Source organism: Solanum stenotomum, chromosome 4, assembly GCF_019186545.1.
Source record: "Solanum stenotomum isolate F172 chromosome 4, ASM1918654v1, whole genome shotgun sequence".
NCBI lineage: Eukaryota > Viridiplantae > Streptophyta > Magnoliopsida > Solanales > Solanaceae > Solanum > Solanum stenotomum.
Window position 1 is genome coordinate 17,091,976 of NC_064285.1, and position 18,729 is coordinate 17,110,704.

An 18,729-nucleotide genomic window follows, 5' to 3' on the forward strand; every position below is an offset into this window, starting at 1 on the left:
TACAAAGCTTAACAACTGAATAAAAATTCATAAAATTTAAATACAACGCTTTAACTCAAATGAAAAACTCTGAAAAAAATTAATATATTCAACTCACCATAAAATAGGCAACTTTAGTCTTTAAAACTTTTAACAAAATAAATTAATAGACTTCTGAAACTCTATTGTCTATCTATGAAGCCTCTAACTGACAAAGATGGAAGTCGGGACAAGACCCACGACATCCTAACAACTGATACAACTGAAAGTAAAAGTGGAACCCTCCGGAAGCAAGTAGGCTCACCATAGCTAACTCGAACTCCATGTGGTATCAACGAAGCTCATGTTGATGACCCTAAATACTTGTACCTGCATCATGAAACGATGCAGGCCAAATAGCTCAGTACGTGGAATGCACGAGCATGTAAGGGGAATTCTAAAGCATAAACACAATCTTGAACTTAATAAAAAGGAAACACACTTACCTCTTCTCAACTCACTTACTCGACTCAACTCAAGAATATGATACTCAACTCAAAGGATAAGATAGTCAACTCAGAGGTACTCAACTCAAGATATTCAACTCATGATACTCAAGGATAAAGCAATAGTAAAAGATGTAATATATCTGGAAAGCTGTAAAACTGTAGATATCAACTCAATGTATTGAAAAATATAACAATACTCAGTGTGTATATTAAAATACAATATAAATTTGTAGGAGTTTCTCTAACCGACAACCACCACTATGAGCCTAAGTGATGATACAACGTTTTGCCCACGCTGCCAAAAATGTCCTATACTTTGTCGTCATATAGAATGCCTTAACTAAGTGGATCCACTAGTCTATGTTAAAAATCACTTAAGGAGTCATCTAAAAAGTATGCTCCTTTACTACTCATGATGGCTACATGGTTTATGGAGACTTGAGTTAATATGAACTCGTATCCCCATATCGGTACTCAATACTACTCCCAAAATATACTTAGCTCATATGTTTTAAAAACATAACTCTTTCTCTGGTTTGAGATAATTGCTCAAACTACCTTCAGGTAACTGCTCTTGAAAACTCTTTCTAAAAAACATATCAATATCGTATTTTAATATGATCATTGATGACTCGGGAAGTCATACTGCGTATACATTGATGGTATATATCTAGATACCGTACTGGTTAAACATTGGTGACATACTCGATTGTCATACTAATCATGTTTTAGAAACTCTTTCTCAAAACTCTTCTTCTTCTTAAAAGAGGTAGTACTCAAACTGCTCAAAACACTTTTGGAAATCTCAGTTTCCTCTAATCTTAAATGTAAAAATATTTACTCTTGGGAATACTTAGTTCCCGTATAATCTTTGAAGAAAAGAACTTTACTCTTGCTCTTTAATCAAATCGAACCGAAAGTCTTAAAAGAAAGTTAAAACGTTTGTAAAAGACTTCTTAAAATATGGTTCATGCCGCATTATGGACGTGAAAGACTCAATGCAAGATAGAACTCAATACTCGAAACCCAACAACTCAGAACTCAAGAACTTATATAATAAATCTCACTTCAAAATGCTCAACTCATAAGGTTCATGCGGAATTATGGGCATGAACAACTCAACTCAAGGACTCAATGATACTCCTCATCTTAAGATTTCTCAACTCATATTGATACGATTCTCACCAGAGAAATGTAGATAATATACGGAAATCAAAAGACGGAAAGTAAAGATAGATAGATAGACACACAAGATGAAACAAAAAGCAACCAAAGGGTATATTAAACCCAATGACCTAGATTCTTTGATCCGACTATAGCACCTAACTCTTACGATGACCTCAAGGGAATTGATATCCCAAGCAACCAACGTTTCTAACAAAAGGCAACAAAAGCTTAACTAAGCTCTCAACACTCAAACATGAGTTTTTTCAGTTTTCAATATTCAAATTAGTCTAACCCTAAAATGAACCCTAAGACACCTATTTATAGTGTCTGGCATTATTACATAGATAGGCCCAAAAGTGACCCGAAAATGGGCCAATGGGTGAGCCATGTCGGGCTCGCCAAATAGCCCGGCGATCCGCCAAATGGGTTCAGCGAGAACCCTGCTCATTGGTTTCTCCTTGGATGGCTTGTTGTAACTTTCGACGACCTGTGGTTCAAAGGGAAATGTGCCGAATGTCCTCCATGCTCGCCGAATATGCAGTCTTTCTCTGTGGCTTATTAGATTATTTGGCGATCTTGGAACCCTCGCCAAAGGAGTTCAGCGAGTCACCAAAGTGGATGGCACCTCGCTAAATGGAGCAACACTTTCCCTTGCTCCTCCTTGCTTCGTTGGACCTCCCATGCTCCAAGCTATTATCCACACAGGGTGTTTCTCAGCTGGGAGATCCTTTAAAGCGCATTTCCCAAGCCCACGAACCTCCATCCTTAGAATGATCCATCAATACGTTGAAATTTGTGAATGAATGGTTTGGGGGCAATCTGTATTGCATCATTCCCCCTTTCTTGAAAATGATTCGTCCTCGAATTCGTACCTTGCAAAACCATAGGGGAAGCAAACAGTACAAAGATCCTCATGGCATGAGGGTTAGCATTAGCAATAACAATTTCATCACCATGCCAAGGATGCAAAATTTAACATATAACCAAGCATCACAAGTAGCAACAAAGGGTTTGCAACCCATCAAAGTAATAGACACTTGGCTAAGTAAGACACATTCACAAAGGGGTAGAGCTGAGGAACCAATACACTTAAACAAATTTATATGTAAGCCCTCATTGGTTTCACATCCCATCAAGCACAAGGCCTCCCTTATGTCAAGTAGGTAAAATTAAGTCCTCGAATCCAAACCTTGTAAAATCACATAGATCACAAGCATCCTCTTAGTATGATGGATAGTACAAAGGTTAGCACTTAAAACATTTAACCGAGGAGACTCAAACTCAAGGAATAACCAAACATCCTCTATTGTCATGGCTATCAAGCCCACAGATGGAGAACAAGGACAATGATTATTCTTCTCAACAACATGGTAATACCACCTAAAAGATGATATTTTCACCCGTTCAAATACCTTTATGCATTCACCGGGATCAAAAGGATAGAAAGTCCACAGAACAAGGTCATACCAACAAGTTTAGACCTCAAGGATACCCTGATCCACATGCAATGCACTTCTGATCCAACTAGGGATCTCATCATATGTAAAGAGATAGTAAAGGAAGGTACAAACTTTACCTTCTCTGGACAAATATCTCCTACCCCCATGAGATGCACATTCAACAAGATCATGCTTAGGGTAAGAAATAGAAAAGGGGTCTAGAAAGCTATCCTTCCCCACACACAATGTAGGCTCTTCAAGTGGATGGGAAAACTCTCAAGAAGAGTTTTGCTGTATAGGGAAAGGAATCAACAATGTCGCCCACCTTATGCCTTCCATTTTGAACAGGGATTGCCACATAAATTCCACAACTCATCTCACTACTGGGGTCAAATGGAAAGGTCTTCCAAGAACTTGGATCAAGTGCACTTCCATTTATCAGGTGGTCACTCGTTCCTCCCAACAACATACTTCACTCAACAGTATGTGCATCATCATATATAAACAAGTAATAGAGAAAGATGTCTCTCAAATCAACTTCCTCTAGGGTGTTTACATGGGTATGACTACGGATAGGCTCAAATGCACTAGTCATACCATTAAGAAGTGAAACACACCAAGAAAAAGAGGTAATGGGAAAACAAACACCACCTTCCTCCTCATCACCTTCCTTTCCTATAGGAGTACTCTCATCTTTCAAGAAGATATTTCCATCTCTGGGAGGGAAAGCCTCACAGCATAGTGGGTTCCTATAACAAGTATAGCTATCAAGAACTATACTGCTCTCAAGATTCACACCACTAGGTACATCACTAGAAGTGATTTCATCATCTTCAAAAAGGATATTGTACTTAAATAGGGAATGATCAACAACTAGGGAAGAATTAAAACATGCAAGTTCACCCTCAAAAAGACACATATCATATTTCGAAGCATCTTCAAGCACAAGATCTCTATGAGCAAAGCAAGCAATTGGATCAGCCACAAAAGACATGCTCAAAGAGTCAATCCTAATCAAATGATCAACATCTTCATTAGTACCACCAACTTGAGGTTTCTTAATCACATTATAAGAAACCTCTACCAGTGAACTACACTCACAAACAGGTTGATCAACACAATTATTACAAAATAATGAGCTAGCATTCAAAGCATAGGTGTCAACACTAGGTGCACACAAATCGATCTTACTAGAAGAATCAATTCGGTCATCAATATGATCAACTAGTGTATCCACATTTTCAACAAGAACATTATCAATACAAGGTAAAGAATCAATAGGCTCACTTAAAGACAAACTAACATTCAGACTTTGTTCATTTGTAATGACAAAAGTATTAAATTTAGCTATTGTACCTTGATGACCGCAAGAAAGATCTTCTTTACTCTTAACTGACACTCCCTTAGGAATGTTTGGACTACCCACAAGTGTATCCATTGAAAGGGCTCCACGAGGATCCTGAAAAAGGAAAGAAATATAATGGGGAGGGGAAGAGTGAGATGGGTTAGCTTGCAACTCATGATCCTTAAGGATCAATTCACTTATGACTCCCACTTCCTCCCTCATCTCTTTATGCTCAGCCAAGAACAACTTGGCCTTCCTGTTCAACTTCCTCATTTCTCCTTCTCCTTGGGCCTCAGCCTCCACATGTCCTTTCTCTTTTTTCCTTTTATCCCTCAACTCATCCATTTTTCGATACAACTCTATGACTTGGGAGGGTGACATTGGCTTAAGGACATATTTACACCCCATCGACATGACGATATATGTGTTGTGCCTTCCATCATGTATTGACACGTAGTTGTGTTGCCAAGGACTTTCGAGTAGTACATGACTAGCTTGCATGGTAATCCCATCACAAAGTACAGCATCATGGTATTTCCCAATTTGGAACTTAATGAACACATGTTCATGTACCCTCAATTCCTCCTCATTTAACCATTGAAGTGTGTATGATTTAGTATGCTTAGTGGTAGGAAGCTTCAAGTAGTCCACCACAGCCGTGCTAGCAAGGTTGGCACAACCTCCACTGTCAATGATCAAAACACATACTTCGCTCTGGATGAGGCACTTGGAGTAGAAGTTATTCTCCCTTTGCTCGTGATTGATCATGGCTGGATGAGGCACTTGGAGTAGAAGATATTCTCCCTTTGCTCGTGATTGATCATGGCCTTCCTTGGTATAGTTCATCTTACCACATAAGATAGTAATGTGAACCCTGTCTCTTTGGCCCAAATCTCATCCTCCACCTGGTCAGTCTAGAATTCATCTCAGATAGATGACCTCTAAACTTAGCCAAGGTTCCATCCAATATCCTCATCATCCGACACTCTTCAGTAGGAGTCCTCATGGAAGATTCTAAGGTAACCTTTCCCTTTGGTGGGTAGGTTTTGCTTCCGGTTTCCATGGTACCTAGCAATAAGAAAGACTCAACAAAACAACAAACAACAACGTTAGTGTTAGTAAATATAAGCTCATAATCACTCGTGTTTACACACCTTTGATTGTCTCTCAAATTGTCGTGGCTAATAGTGAAGATTGCTTATACTCGATTAATCACAAAAGAGTCAATTCTACTCTTGGTTGGAATGAATTTTTGTTTCAAGAAGAACGGACGACTCAATTAAAACAAACGGCTTTGAGTCAAGAAGTTAACTACAAAGTAAAACGAATAAAAACACGAAAAGAAAAGCACTAACAAAGAAGTGAATTCAAGAACAAATAGTCAACAAGTAAAGTAATTACGAGTCGAAAATCAGTTTAGGATTCTCGTCAACGAACTAGAATCAAAAGAAAGGAAACTAAGAAATAAGAACCTGAGATGAAAGGGGTCATAGGACGAGTTTCACATTGCCAAATAGCCTGTTTTCTTCGCCTAAGTTGAGGTTCAGCTCGCCAACTTGGAGATTGACTCACCAAACTCGCCAATCGGACAAGGCAACTCGGCGATCTGGGTGGAAGTTCGGTGATGCGTTGACTGGATTCGGCGACCAGGGAGTAGCTCGTTGAAATTTCCAGTGTCTTCACCAAAATGAGGTCTAACTCGGTGACCCAGCTGCCCAAAGGGTGAGGCGTCAAGTGGAATGGGCGATCCAAGTCGGGATTCGCCCAAATTCCTCAAGCTGCAACTGCAAGGCTCTGAAAATTTAACCTTGGTGGTCCCCGCCCTCTTCCTTTGCCTTTTGTATTTACCCTTTTGGTAAATTCTCTTTTTACAAACACTTTAACACTTTTTCTTTCTTCCTTTTTGTATCAAACTCTTTCTCTTTCAAATATTTCCTTCTTGAAGGTTTGAATGTTCTTCAAGAACTTCAAGAGCACTATGAAGACCCAAAATAAAACCTCAAAGATTTTTAGCTCAGAATTTCACGAAATTCGAGATACAAGCTCTCCTAGATATAGGGAACAAACCCCAATACTTTTTAGCACTCAATTCCTTGCCAAATCTTCCAGATCTCAAAACCCACTTCGTCTTCTTTAAAGCTTCTTCAACCAACAATGGTGGAAACTTCAATAGTGAACCAAAACCTTTCAAATCTCAACCCTAGACTTGAAATAAGTTAGGGAACACTAATCTAACCTTGAAAACTCCAAAGAAGACTCAAATCAACAAGACCCATTTTTGAAATTTCTCAAAAATGTTTTTGAACAATTTTTTAGTAGCAGCAAACCCAAGACTAGAATCGTAGGAACGATACTAAGCTTGGCTTTCATACCAAATGATACGATTATCACCAGAGAAACATAGATAATATGTGGAAATCGAAAGACGAAAAGTAAAGATATATAGATAGACACACAAGAGGAAACAAAAAGCAACCAAAGGGTATATTAAACCCAATGACCTAGATTCTTTGATCCGACTATAGCACCTAACTCTTATGATGACCACAAGGGAATGGATATCCCATGCAACCAACGTTTCTTACAAGAGGCAACAAAAGCTTAACCAAGCTCTCAACACTCAAACATGAGTTTTTAGTTTTTAATATTCAAAATAGTCTAACCCTAAAATGAACCCTAAGACACCTATTTATAGTGTTTGGCATTATTACATAGATAGGTCCAAAAGTGACCGAAAATGGGCCAATGGCAAGCTAAGTTAGGGGAGCCAAATGGCTCGGCGATCCGCAAAATGTGTTCGATGAGAACCCTGCTCATTGGCTTCTCCTTAGATGGATTGCTGTAACTTTCGGTGGTCTGGGGTTCAAAGGGCAATCCGCAGAATGTCCTCCATGCTCTCCGAATGGGTACCCTTTCTCTTCGGCTCATTAGATCATTTGGCGATCATGGAACCCTCGCTAAAGGAGTTTGGCGAGTTGCCAAAGTGGTTGGCACCTCGCTGAATGAAGCAACACTTTCCATTTCTCCTCCTTGCCTCGTTGGACCTCCCACACTCCAAGCTATCATCCACACGGGGTGTTGTTCAGCTGGGAGCTCCTTTAAAGCGCATTTCCCAAGCCCACGAACCTCCATTCTTTAGAATGATCCACCAATATGTTGAAATTTGTGAATGAATGGTTTGGGGACAATCTGTATTGCATCACATATGGTTTGTATGGAATTATGGGCATGAACTACTCAAATTAAGGACTTCATGGGTAACATGTAATAGTTTCATGATTAGGAATATAATCTCAAAAGGGATTAGGAACTAAATAGTCCAGACTTAGAACTTGAAGATACTACTCCTCCCAAAGATGCTCAACTTATGAAGTTCATACGGAAAGTATGGGCATGAATGACTCGACTTGAGGGTCTACATAATAATATGGAACTCATGTATACGACTCTTTTCATTCTGATTCTTACTTCCTCAAAACTTAGCTCAAATCGATAGTTGATCTCAAAGGATCCATAATTGAACTCAAAGGCTTCCTTGAACTCTACTCTTAACTCTCTCTTGAATGTGAATTAAATTTAAGAGTTATGGTTCATTATATGAAAGATGTCATGATGACAAAGTAGACTCATGAATACATTCTTCTCATCCTTATACTCACTTACTCGAGTCTTGAAACAAGTTACTAGAAGTTGTACAAGACTACTCAAAAGACTCAGAGAGACTTTCTAAAAAATGTTTGAAAGAACTCTCAACTCTACCTTGAATTTGATATACGAATTCAAGATTGTGATTTGTAATAGGAAAGATCTCGTGATGTTTATGAGTGTTTTTAGATAGTTAAACATGAGAATCGGTTGAAAAACACTATTTGGGGAGCAAGTCCGCGATGAGGAGATGAATTAAAATGTTTGTTCGAAATAATTTTTGAAACAATAGAGTCCGTGACACAGAGAGAAAATTTTCACACTGAAGGAACATGTTTGGTAGCTTTGTAAAATGACTTCAGAGGTGTAGTATAAGTGGGAGCCGAAAGGCGAAAGTGAAATACCACTACTTTTAACGTTATTTTACTTATTTCGTGAATCGGAAGCGGGGCACTGCCTCTCTTTTTGGACCCAATGCTTGCTTCGCGGGCCGATCCGAGCGGAAGACATTGTCAGGTGGGGAGTTTGGCTAGCCAGCACATCTGTTAAAAGATAACACAGGTGTCCTAAGATGAGCTCAACGAGAGCAGTAATCTCGTGTGGAACAGAAGGGTAAAAACTTGTTTTATTCTAATTTCCAGTACGAATATGAACCATGAAAGTGTGGCCTAACGATCCTTTAGACCTTCAGAATTCGAAGCTAGATGTGTTAGAAAAGTTACCACATGGATAACTGGCTTATGCCAGCCAAGCGTTCATAGCTGGATTATGACTGAACGCCTTTAATTTTTAAAATGCTCTTTGTCTGATTTTTTTCTTCCTCGTTTCCTAACCCCAATTCGCCTAAATTCGATTCTTTTTCTCAATTCTTCTTTAGATTCAGATACCCAATACATGTAATCAAGAATCTAATCAAACACAACTCTAAAATCGAATCAATTTCCTCAAGAACTCATAAATCTCATCTAAACTCAATAGCGAAAGCTAATTTGAAGAACACAATTAAAGAACATCAAACCTTCATCTTTATAGAACGAATTTAACCCTGAAAATAACATGATTGACGCGTGGGTGAACGAACCCAACACTATGGAAGCTTACATACCTCTTAGGTATTAAACCCATGGCGAAAATCCGCAACACAATGCAAGACTCTCGTCGAATGCTTTGATCCTCTCCTATTTTCTCTTCTTTTCTCTTCTTGAACTTTCAACTAAAACCCTAGGCGTATATTAGGATTACAAAACTGAACCTAATAGGATTAGACCCTTAAAACCTTACTAAAAATGAATTAAATCTTATTGGGTAAGGAAAAGATGAAAATACCCCTCTAAAATCCGGTTTTAACTTTCCATATCTAGATAGTCCAACTTCGAATGGACATATCTCCCTCATACGAACTCGAAACTGAGCAAACTTGGTGGCATTGGAAAGAGGACTAGAATATATTTCATTATCTATCTTGTAGCTCACCTAACTCATCTTGTACTAGGATTTAGGGTTATTTTAAGTTGACCCTAAACTTTAAGAAAAACTTAGGAATGACTTGAATGAACTCTCTTTAGTTCTTGTTCAAACTCAAGGTTCTACATCTAGTGACCTTAACACTTAGGCAAAGTTTAATTCCTTGGTAAAATATCACTCACTACTACAAAGAATGGTTCGAGTCTTAGTTCAAAAAATTTCTGGGGTGTTACACCTTAGCTTATTGAAGTGTAATTTATTAGACTTTATGCACCAGATTATTGAGTACAAGTTTCACTCTCTCTTGCATGTACCATTATTTTTAAAATTGAAAATAAAAGTCTGAAAGCAGAACTACGGATCATATTGATGTCGCGGTCAGTTCAAATTAAATGGTAACAGAAAGATTGTAACACCCCAAAAATTTCCAAGCTAAGACCTGAACCATTCTTTATTTGTAAAAAAGTCGTATCGGGCGATTCTTAAATTATTCTTAGATGATTAGGTCAATTATTTAGAGTGTGAATGAATTTTGATATAAATTAAGGTCACTAGAATCCCCTAGCACAAAGTTGAGTGGAAAGCTTCCTTACCGAGTAAGTTTTGATGTAAGATTCTACTTTGGTCAACTTCAAATGATCAAATATCTCAGCACATAATGAACTAAGTGGTCTATACCCTATCAACTCAAAGGTCTATGAGTCCTCTTTCCAACGCAATACATTTTGCCTCATTTTGAGTTTGAAGTAAAGAGTTGTGGTTGTTTTACTAGAGAGTACCACAATAGAGTTTTCTAAAGCAGTGAACTACGAAACCCTTCTACGGGTCATAGTACTTTCAAGTCGCGGAAGAACTTCAGAGAGTAAAATTTTGGGGGCAATTCCTACAAACCCATCTACGGGTCATAGAACCTTTTATGGGCCGTAGTTTGGACCGGTAGAATAAGTTTTTGAGCCTTAAACTTCAATATAAATTCTACGGATTGGATCTACGGTCCGTAAAAACTTCTATGGGTCGTAGTTCTGACCCGTAGGATAAGATTTTGAGCCTTAAAATTTAATATAAATTCTACGGATGGGATCTACAGTCTGTAATCGTCATTCTCAGCTCTTGAGCATAAGGCCTATGTGCCTTCTTCGTGTTCAATATAGTTATTGAATGTCGAACCCACACAATTGTTTAACTTCTAACTCCACCCTTTCTTACCAACCCCACTACACACAAGAAAAAAAAATACCCCCACCACTCTTAGTGTTCTTCTCATAATACTCTTTCAATCCACAATCCTCCTCAAACAACTTCGCGAAAAAGTTTCAAATACTTCTCCCCTTTTTCCACTTCCATAATATCATCATCCTCAACCTCATACATATCCTCATCATCATCATCAATTAGTACTTCAAATACTTTGGCACCGCCTTCGACGCCCGTTGCTGAGCTCGGTTCCTATCAACACTAGACAATTCTTCAGTAGTGGGAAAATAGGGTTGCAAAATTGGTTGTGCAGTGAAACAAGGCCAGCCGGATTCAGTGACCGGAGCCAATTCAGAAGAATTGGAAAAACCCATTCAACACCAGAATCTATTATATCTTCCTTTAGCCTTTTCGATTTCTACTCATTTTGTTTCTGGAACTGGGTAGAATCGGAGGGTTGTAGACTCACTGGGGTTTCGAGGTGAATATTGGCATAGACATGGGGTGGGGTTGGAGAGACCTTGATTCCATAAATAATGGAGGTAGTGAACATCTTGTATTAGTCTCTGCTCATCGTAACGATTCATTAGAAAATGTGACATTTTTATAGTAGCAACCAAAACCCTTATGCTCAAATAGTTCAAGAATGTCACGCTTTCCAATGAATTGTAATGATAAGCAAAGATTAATACAAGAAGTTCTCTACCTCCATTCTTTATAGAATCAAGTTCCCCCCATGTCCATCCCAATCTCCACGCCCAAACCTCAATGAGTCTACAACCCTCCAGTTCTACCTAGTTCAAGAAACAGAATGAGCATAAATCGAAAAGGTTGAAGAAAGCTATAATAGATTCTAGTGTTTAATGGATTTTTCCAAATCTCCTGGATTTGCCTCGGTCATTGAATCCGGCTGGCCCACTTTCAGTGCACAATGAAATTCCCAACCCTTTTTGCCCACTACTAAAGAATTGGCTACTGTTGTTGGGAACCGGGCTCTGCAATGGGCGTGAAGGTGGTATAGGAGTACTTGAAGTACTAATTGATGATGATGACGAAGATATGTATGAGGTTGAGAATGATGATGTTATGGAAGTGGAAAAGGTAGAGAAAAACATGAAAATTTTTTGTGAAGTTGTTTGAGGAAGATAGTGGATTGAGAGAGTATTATGAGAAGAACAGTGAGAGTGGTAGGCATATTTTTTGTCTTGTGTGTAGTGGAGTTGGTAAGAAAGGGTGGAGTTAGTGGTTTAAGGATTATAGGGGTCTCGTTCGGCATTCAATTATTATATTGAACACGAAGCAGGCACAAAGGGATTATAGTCTGGTCATTTTTCAATTTCGTCGATGAAATATTAATATGCTTCCATCCATTGTTTTGTCTGCAGGTGGTAAGCCTAGTGAATCTTCTAATAAACTGGTGGAGGCTTAGGTAATTTACTCTTATTCCATATGTTTTTTCAAGACATTGTATGTATTGTTAGGTTTGCATTATGTATTGTAGAAATTAGTGTGAAATATGCTCTGAAAGAGTGGAACACTTAGGGAATTCATATTGTCGACCTAGTTAGTTAGGGTTAACTGATTGAGTGCTTGTTTTGTCCGTCGAGAGTGTTGGAAATCATATTGAAAATACTTAACACTTATAAAGAATTCTCATAGCTTGAGCCGTGTCGAAAGACATTGTCCTTAAGGATATTTCACCTAATATAGGTGTATCCTAGGATTCAACAAAATTATTTAGTATAAAATTAGGAGCAGAGAAACTGACAAAGATTCAATTTGTAAAAGAATCCAACAAACACTACTATTAGAAGAAGAATTTATGTTTTAATATATTACCACTAAGGGTTACCTCTCATGTGTGGTTTGCGAGCTATTGCATAGGAGCGGAATTTTTACCCAATGGTCACCCAAAGGATAGCGAATGTGGTTTCCCCTGTCATAAAAATGAAATAAAAAATATTACCAATATGAAAAGAACTCCAATGGTCACAAAATTACTCATAATCAGAAACCCATTAGCCACAAAGCCTTGTCTATTAGATATAATGCCAATAAATTTGCTTCAACAGTAATGTCATATTAATGACAATAATTATAGAGGAAAACGTCTATTACTCATATGAGTAATATTAGGAATTGTGATAAAACATAATAGTCAATTAAGAGTATTCAAAGAAGGATGGTGAACAAGGCTATACAATTACTAATAACAAAGTAATTCTTTTTGAGATACCAAATCATTTTCTCAATAGAGAATTCATCAATTTTTGAGCCCAGATGTCAAGGTGCTTGCAGTGTTGAGAGGTTAGATCATTTTCAGAAAGAGCATTTCTTTGGTGGTTCTCTTTGTGGGAGGGGAGAGGTGGGAAGGGAAGCGAGAACAAGGAAATATAATTGTGATGCATTTTTTTGTTGTCCCATTTTACATTAATAAGTTTATATCACTATGGTCAACTTTCATTCGTAAGCTCAACATTCTAGTTTGCATTGATTTAGCCAAGCAAATAAAAATACTGGTTGTTCAAGTATTGCTGTCCCACAAATTGTATATGTTGATTTTCTTGAAATATGCAAATACCAAGAATCAAACAGGAAATTGAGAGAGAATAGGGGAAACCCATATGAAGTACATGAGATAGAACCAGAATATATTTCATGAAATAAAGAGACAAAAAGAATAGTCTGTCTATTCTAGAAAGTCCAATTGTTTGTATTTGCACCAAGTAATCATAAACATAAATAGCCTTCTATTTGATTGGGTCTATCTTTAGGTATTAGGCTCAAAACATCAGACTTCAAGTTTGGCCTATTTGAATGATGGATCCAATAAAACATTGCAAGGGAATGAGGATGCTGGTGGTAAAGATGGCTTGAGTGGTCTAAGCAATACAACATATGCTGAATATTGGGACTGATGAATTATCTAAGCAAAAACAGTCTTTTAATAATGAAAACCAACAAGAAAAGGGGGGTGGCTCTACAACATTAGAGGTTAGTTTATGCAGTTTTGATATGCGTGGTCTTATAAAGTATTGGATAAGATTATATCAGTGGTATCTGACTTGTATTATTTCTTTAGCACAACTCCCTAAATGAAGCCAATGTCAGCAATGAGATTCCTCAAGCAGCAAAAGAGTACACAGAGGGTGCATCCAATTGTCCAGTAAGACTTTTGGTTGTTGTAAAGTGTTTACATGAAAACCTACTTCTGCGTTACTTCTCTTATTTAGTTTGTGTTTTTGAGATTAATAATTTGTGAACTATCACTCCTTTATCAAAGATAAAAGGGATAAGGCACAAGTACCCACCGAACTATACTCGAAATTCTTGCGACCCATAACTTAACTAGGGTCTTATTACCCCTAAACTATAATAAAATGGAATAACATAGTTTGTGTTTCTCACCATACTTGTGTTTTTATTCCTCAACATACTTGTCACTAGGTGGAAGAGTCAAACTCATCAACTCTGTGTTAGATGCCCTCCTCTCTTACATGATGTCCTTATTTCCAATCCCAGTAAGTGTTACTAAAATACTAGACAACATTAGATGGTATTTCTTGTGGCAAGGAAATAAGGAGATGAAAGGTTTCTACTTGGTGAAATGAAAGTCTTTAACAATGCGTAAGAAGAAGGCGGGATTGGGACTCAGAGATCTAAAGTTTTAGAAAATGGCTTTGGAGATCAACACAAGAAGACCAAATGTTATGGGTAAGGTCTATCAAGGCAAAGTATGAGGAAGAGGACAAATGGATGACAAAGGAGATCAACACTCCTTATGGGGTTAGTTTATGGAGATCTAACAGGGTCTTATGGCCTTTACTTAATAATAGAAGCACCATTAAAGTTGAAGATGGTAGTAAAACTATTTTCTAGAAGGATGTATGGTAGGGACAAAGAGTTTACAAGAATGCTTAAAAATAGAAGCACCATTAAAGTTGAAGATGGTAGTAAAACTATTTTCTAGAAGGATGTATGGTAGGGACAAAGAGTTTACAAGAGAAATTCCCTAACATCAACAGTCTTGTACTTCATCAACATAATACAGTAGAAGAACAGTGGTCAAACCAAGGTTGGGCTATTACCTTCAGAAGAAGGTTTAATGACTGGGAGGTTAGTAGGGTGATTTCTTTCTTCAATTTGCTGGGAACTTTTGGAGGTTTACAAGTAGTAGACTGATTATGGTGGAATGGACACAACAGTGGTGCTTACAAAGTGAATCCTGCTTACAAACATATGAACAAAACCAATCATCAAATGATTAAATGGCCTTTGAAGCACATTTGAAAGGCTAAGATAAGATATAAGTTTCATGTTTTGTCTGGATTTTGGCAATAGAAAGAATTCTCACTCAAGACAACTTGATGAAAAGAGGGATTACTATATGTCCCATATGCTGCCTATGTGGGGAAACTACAGAAACAGTTAATCATCTTTTCCTCCACTGCAAAATAACTAGTCAAGTATGGAGGATGTTCCTTGCATTTAGAAGTATCACATTAATAATGCCTGGAAATATTTCTAAAACTCTAGCAAGTTGGGAAAGGCAGGTTTGGAGATTAGAGATAGAGGAAGATGGTGAATAGTTCTAATTTGTATATGGTGGACAATACGGAGAGAGAGGAATTCCAGATGTTTTGAAAATATGAGCAAATATATCCAACAGATGAAGATGAATTGTATTTTGCTCTTTAGTTTTGGTGTATACAGTCGCACTATGCAGAAACTATTGAAATTCTAGATATAGAAGACTAGAATAACTCTAGTTTCAAAATGTCTTTTGACGTAAATATGGTTCAAGTAAAACCAATGTACTGAATGATCTTAATCATATAAAGAAATACACAAAGTTATAAATTTTTTTAAAAAAATACATTAAAAATTTCAAACCTCTCTCTCCGGTGTCTTCTGCAGCTTCTACTCTGGTCGTCTTCTCCTATGCATTCATACACTATAAAGCTTCCCACCCTTATCCATTACTTCTATCTCCTTATCCCTTTCTGTCATGGCCTCCTTTTTTTCCATTTTAGGAGTTTCCTCCATATACCATACCAATCCTTTGGTCAAACATTCTCGAAGACCCACTGCTACCCCTCTTTTATCTCTTCCTTTCTCCAATGCAAAATTCCATTTTCATGTTCTTCATAGACATGGCGTGTCTTCTTTCAGTCCTTTTTTGGATTCTACTGTGGTAACTCATAATTCTTGGTGCTTAGTGAAGAAGCGTTTTAATGGAGTTGGGGTTTTTGGGAAGGATTCTTTGAAAGTTAAGCCGAAATGAGTAAGAGTCAGAGGTTGTGGATGATGAGTCAGGAGTTGAGCGTGGGGATGGACTTTTTGTTTCTCCGGCGTCGTCTCTAGTCCTGTTCTCTGGTTGTCACGCATCAATCGGAGTAAAAACCCTAGCATTCCAACATATATTCTCACCATTTTTACTTTCCTTTGGAAAACCAAATCTCACCACAAAAACGATTCGAGTTGAGGTGGAAAAGAACTAGATCTATAAGAAGACCAAGTTCTGGAACTAATGACATGAAAATATGAAAAAAGAGGTACAAATGACAAAGCGAACTATGGATTCAGAATTAAGAAAGAGAAAGGGGATTTTAATGGAAACAAAAAGAGATTTAATGCTGAAAAAAATGTGAAGCGCGAATAAAAGGTCACTATCTATTGCTACAACAAGTTTTAATACGTGACATAAATTAATAATAAGCTACAAATTTTTACTCCAACAAAATATCTCTGGCTATATCATTTAACTATTGCCACAATTTTTGTTGTAACTTGAAGCAAAAATGGTTATTTAGCTACAATATTTTGTTTTAAATAATTCATTGTGGCTAAAAGGTTACTATTACTAACAATAAATGTCAACTCGTGGCAATAACTGATAAGTAACTATGAAATTTTGTTATAGAAAAAAATATGTCTATACAATTATCTATTGCAACGATATTTTTATAACTTGAAGCAAAAATATCCATTCAACCACAATATTTTGTTTTAATAGTTTATTGTAGCTAAAAGGTTACTATTGCTACAATAACTTTTATAGTGTCGCAACAACTTATGATCAGCCACAAACTTTAATTGTAGCAATAAAGTTGTAGCTACTTAGGAAATTATTACCACAATTGTTGGCAATTGCAGCAAAAATAAAGAGTAGGCTTTGTCGATTAAATTTTTGTGGCTAAATATTTTTACGAATTTATAAATAGCTATGAAATTCAATTTTTTTTTACTATTACTAGGTAATAGCTACAATTTTTACATCTGTGGTTTAGATTTCGTAGCTATAAATATATTTTGTTGTAGTGAATTCTATGATATGATGCTATGAGATCGAAAGAGGATTAGTGTCATACTGTCATTGAAGAAGACTCAGTCTATCCATGAATGTTCATCACTATAGAGCAACACAATTGCCCCTATGTGACATCAATTTCCAGTTCCCTCACCCCTAGGTCACTTGTTACTTATTTTGAATTTCTGAAATCTTGGTTTAATTGCGACTTGTGACAACAAAATCCTTTTATTAAATTTGGTGGAATGATCCACCCACCTGTTTTATTGCTGCAAATGAATGAATTTACATTCCATATTTCCTGATAGATTTCCTAGCTCTGCATCATTCTCTATGGGATTGTACCCTGGCTCTTTGTTGGGTATTTTTATTGACGATGATTGCTTACTCTTTTAATGGATTTTGAAGAGTAGTTTGAGCATTATCAAAAATGGCGCCGCTGCTGGGAAGTGAAGGCTAGAAATTCCATTTGAGAAATTAGTTTGTAAATTTATTTAGTTGTAGTAGATTGTTACTTGGTGTTGTGGTTTGGCAATTCGTAGGTTTAAGGCATGAGTGACCATGGTAGTAACAACTATAGTTACTACAGGCAAAATGACATCAATGGTGATTTGAATGATATAAATGTGAACATCATTCAAATGACAAGAACCATCTGGATACCTCCCACTGCCGGGAAGTCAATTTTTCATGTAACCAGAACAATGCTATAATTGCTCCAACTACGAGGAATGTTTGGGGGTTTAGCTCATGAGAGCTCCTGTAAACACCTTCAAAATTTTGTGGAGGTGTGTGGGCCGTTTGTGTTATAAAAACATCTCAAAAGAGTCAATGAGGTTGAGGTTATTCCTGTTGTTGACACCTAATTTTGACCCTCCCCGATAAAATTAATTTTCGAGCTTCTTGATTTTTAATGATTTAGAATAATTTGTTTTTACAAAATTCAAGTTTTACAAAATTCAAAAAAAAAAATTAAATTTTGAAGCAATTTTAGTCATTTTTATAATTTAAAAAAAAATAAAAAAAATATATATATCTATTATATAATATTTGTACGTAATTGTTATATTTCTTACGAGCATTCAAAAAATCATTTAAAAAAGATTTTACTTTTTTAAGTGTTTTGTTAATTACCTCACTTAGTATTAGTTTATATTTTCGAATTAATTATTTCATAAGTAGGTTGGCTATTTTTATCTCATTAAAATTAAGAAGATCGTAAATTAATTGTATTAATTCATCTTATTTGACTACTTGCCGAGCCTATCCTAATTAACTAAGGTCGGCTATATTTTTTAATTTCCAATTGGCTAAGATTTAGACTCATATGACCAAACCTTAAATCCAACTCTATCCTATTCAATTTAAAAGGCCAAATATTGGACCTTTTTTTCCATTCCCGTGACCAGCCCAATTCCCCTTAATGGCCAGCCTATTCCCAATTACAACTCTAACAATCAACCCATTCACAGCCCACATTACTACACAACAATTCCAAAAAATAACCCAGACCCAACACTAATATAATACCAAACCGACCCAGCCCCCTATACATTTTCTTCTTCTTCCAGCAGAACATGTACAACGACCAAACCCAGAACCTCAAATTGCGACCCAAAGCCATAGCGAAATCCAGCAACGTCCAGCCCAACTCGGCTATGTCATTTTCTCTCTCTCTCCCTTATCCTCCGTACAGTA

The 18,729-nt window shown here is 36.9% G+C and overlaps 1 pseudogene; it reads left to right on the forward strand.

Annotated features, from left to right (window-relative positions):
- The first annotated feature begins 11,367 nt into the window (after nt 1–11,367).
- LOC125861333 (uncharacterized) lies at nt 11,368–13,983 on the forward strand (annotated as a pseudogene).
- Nucleotides 13,984–18,729: the final 4,746 nt, after the last annotated feature.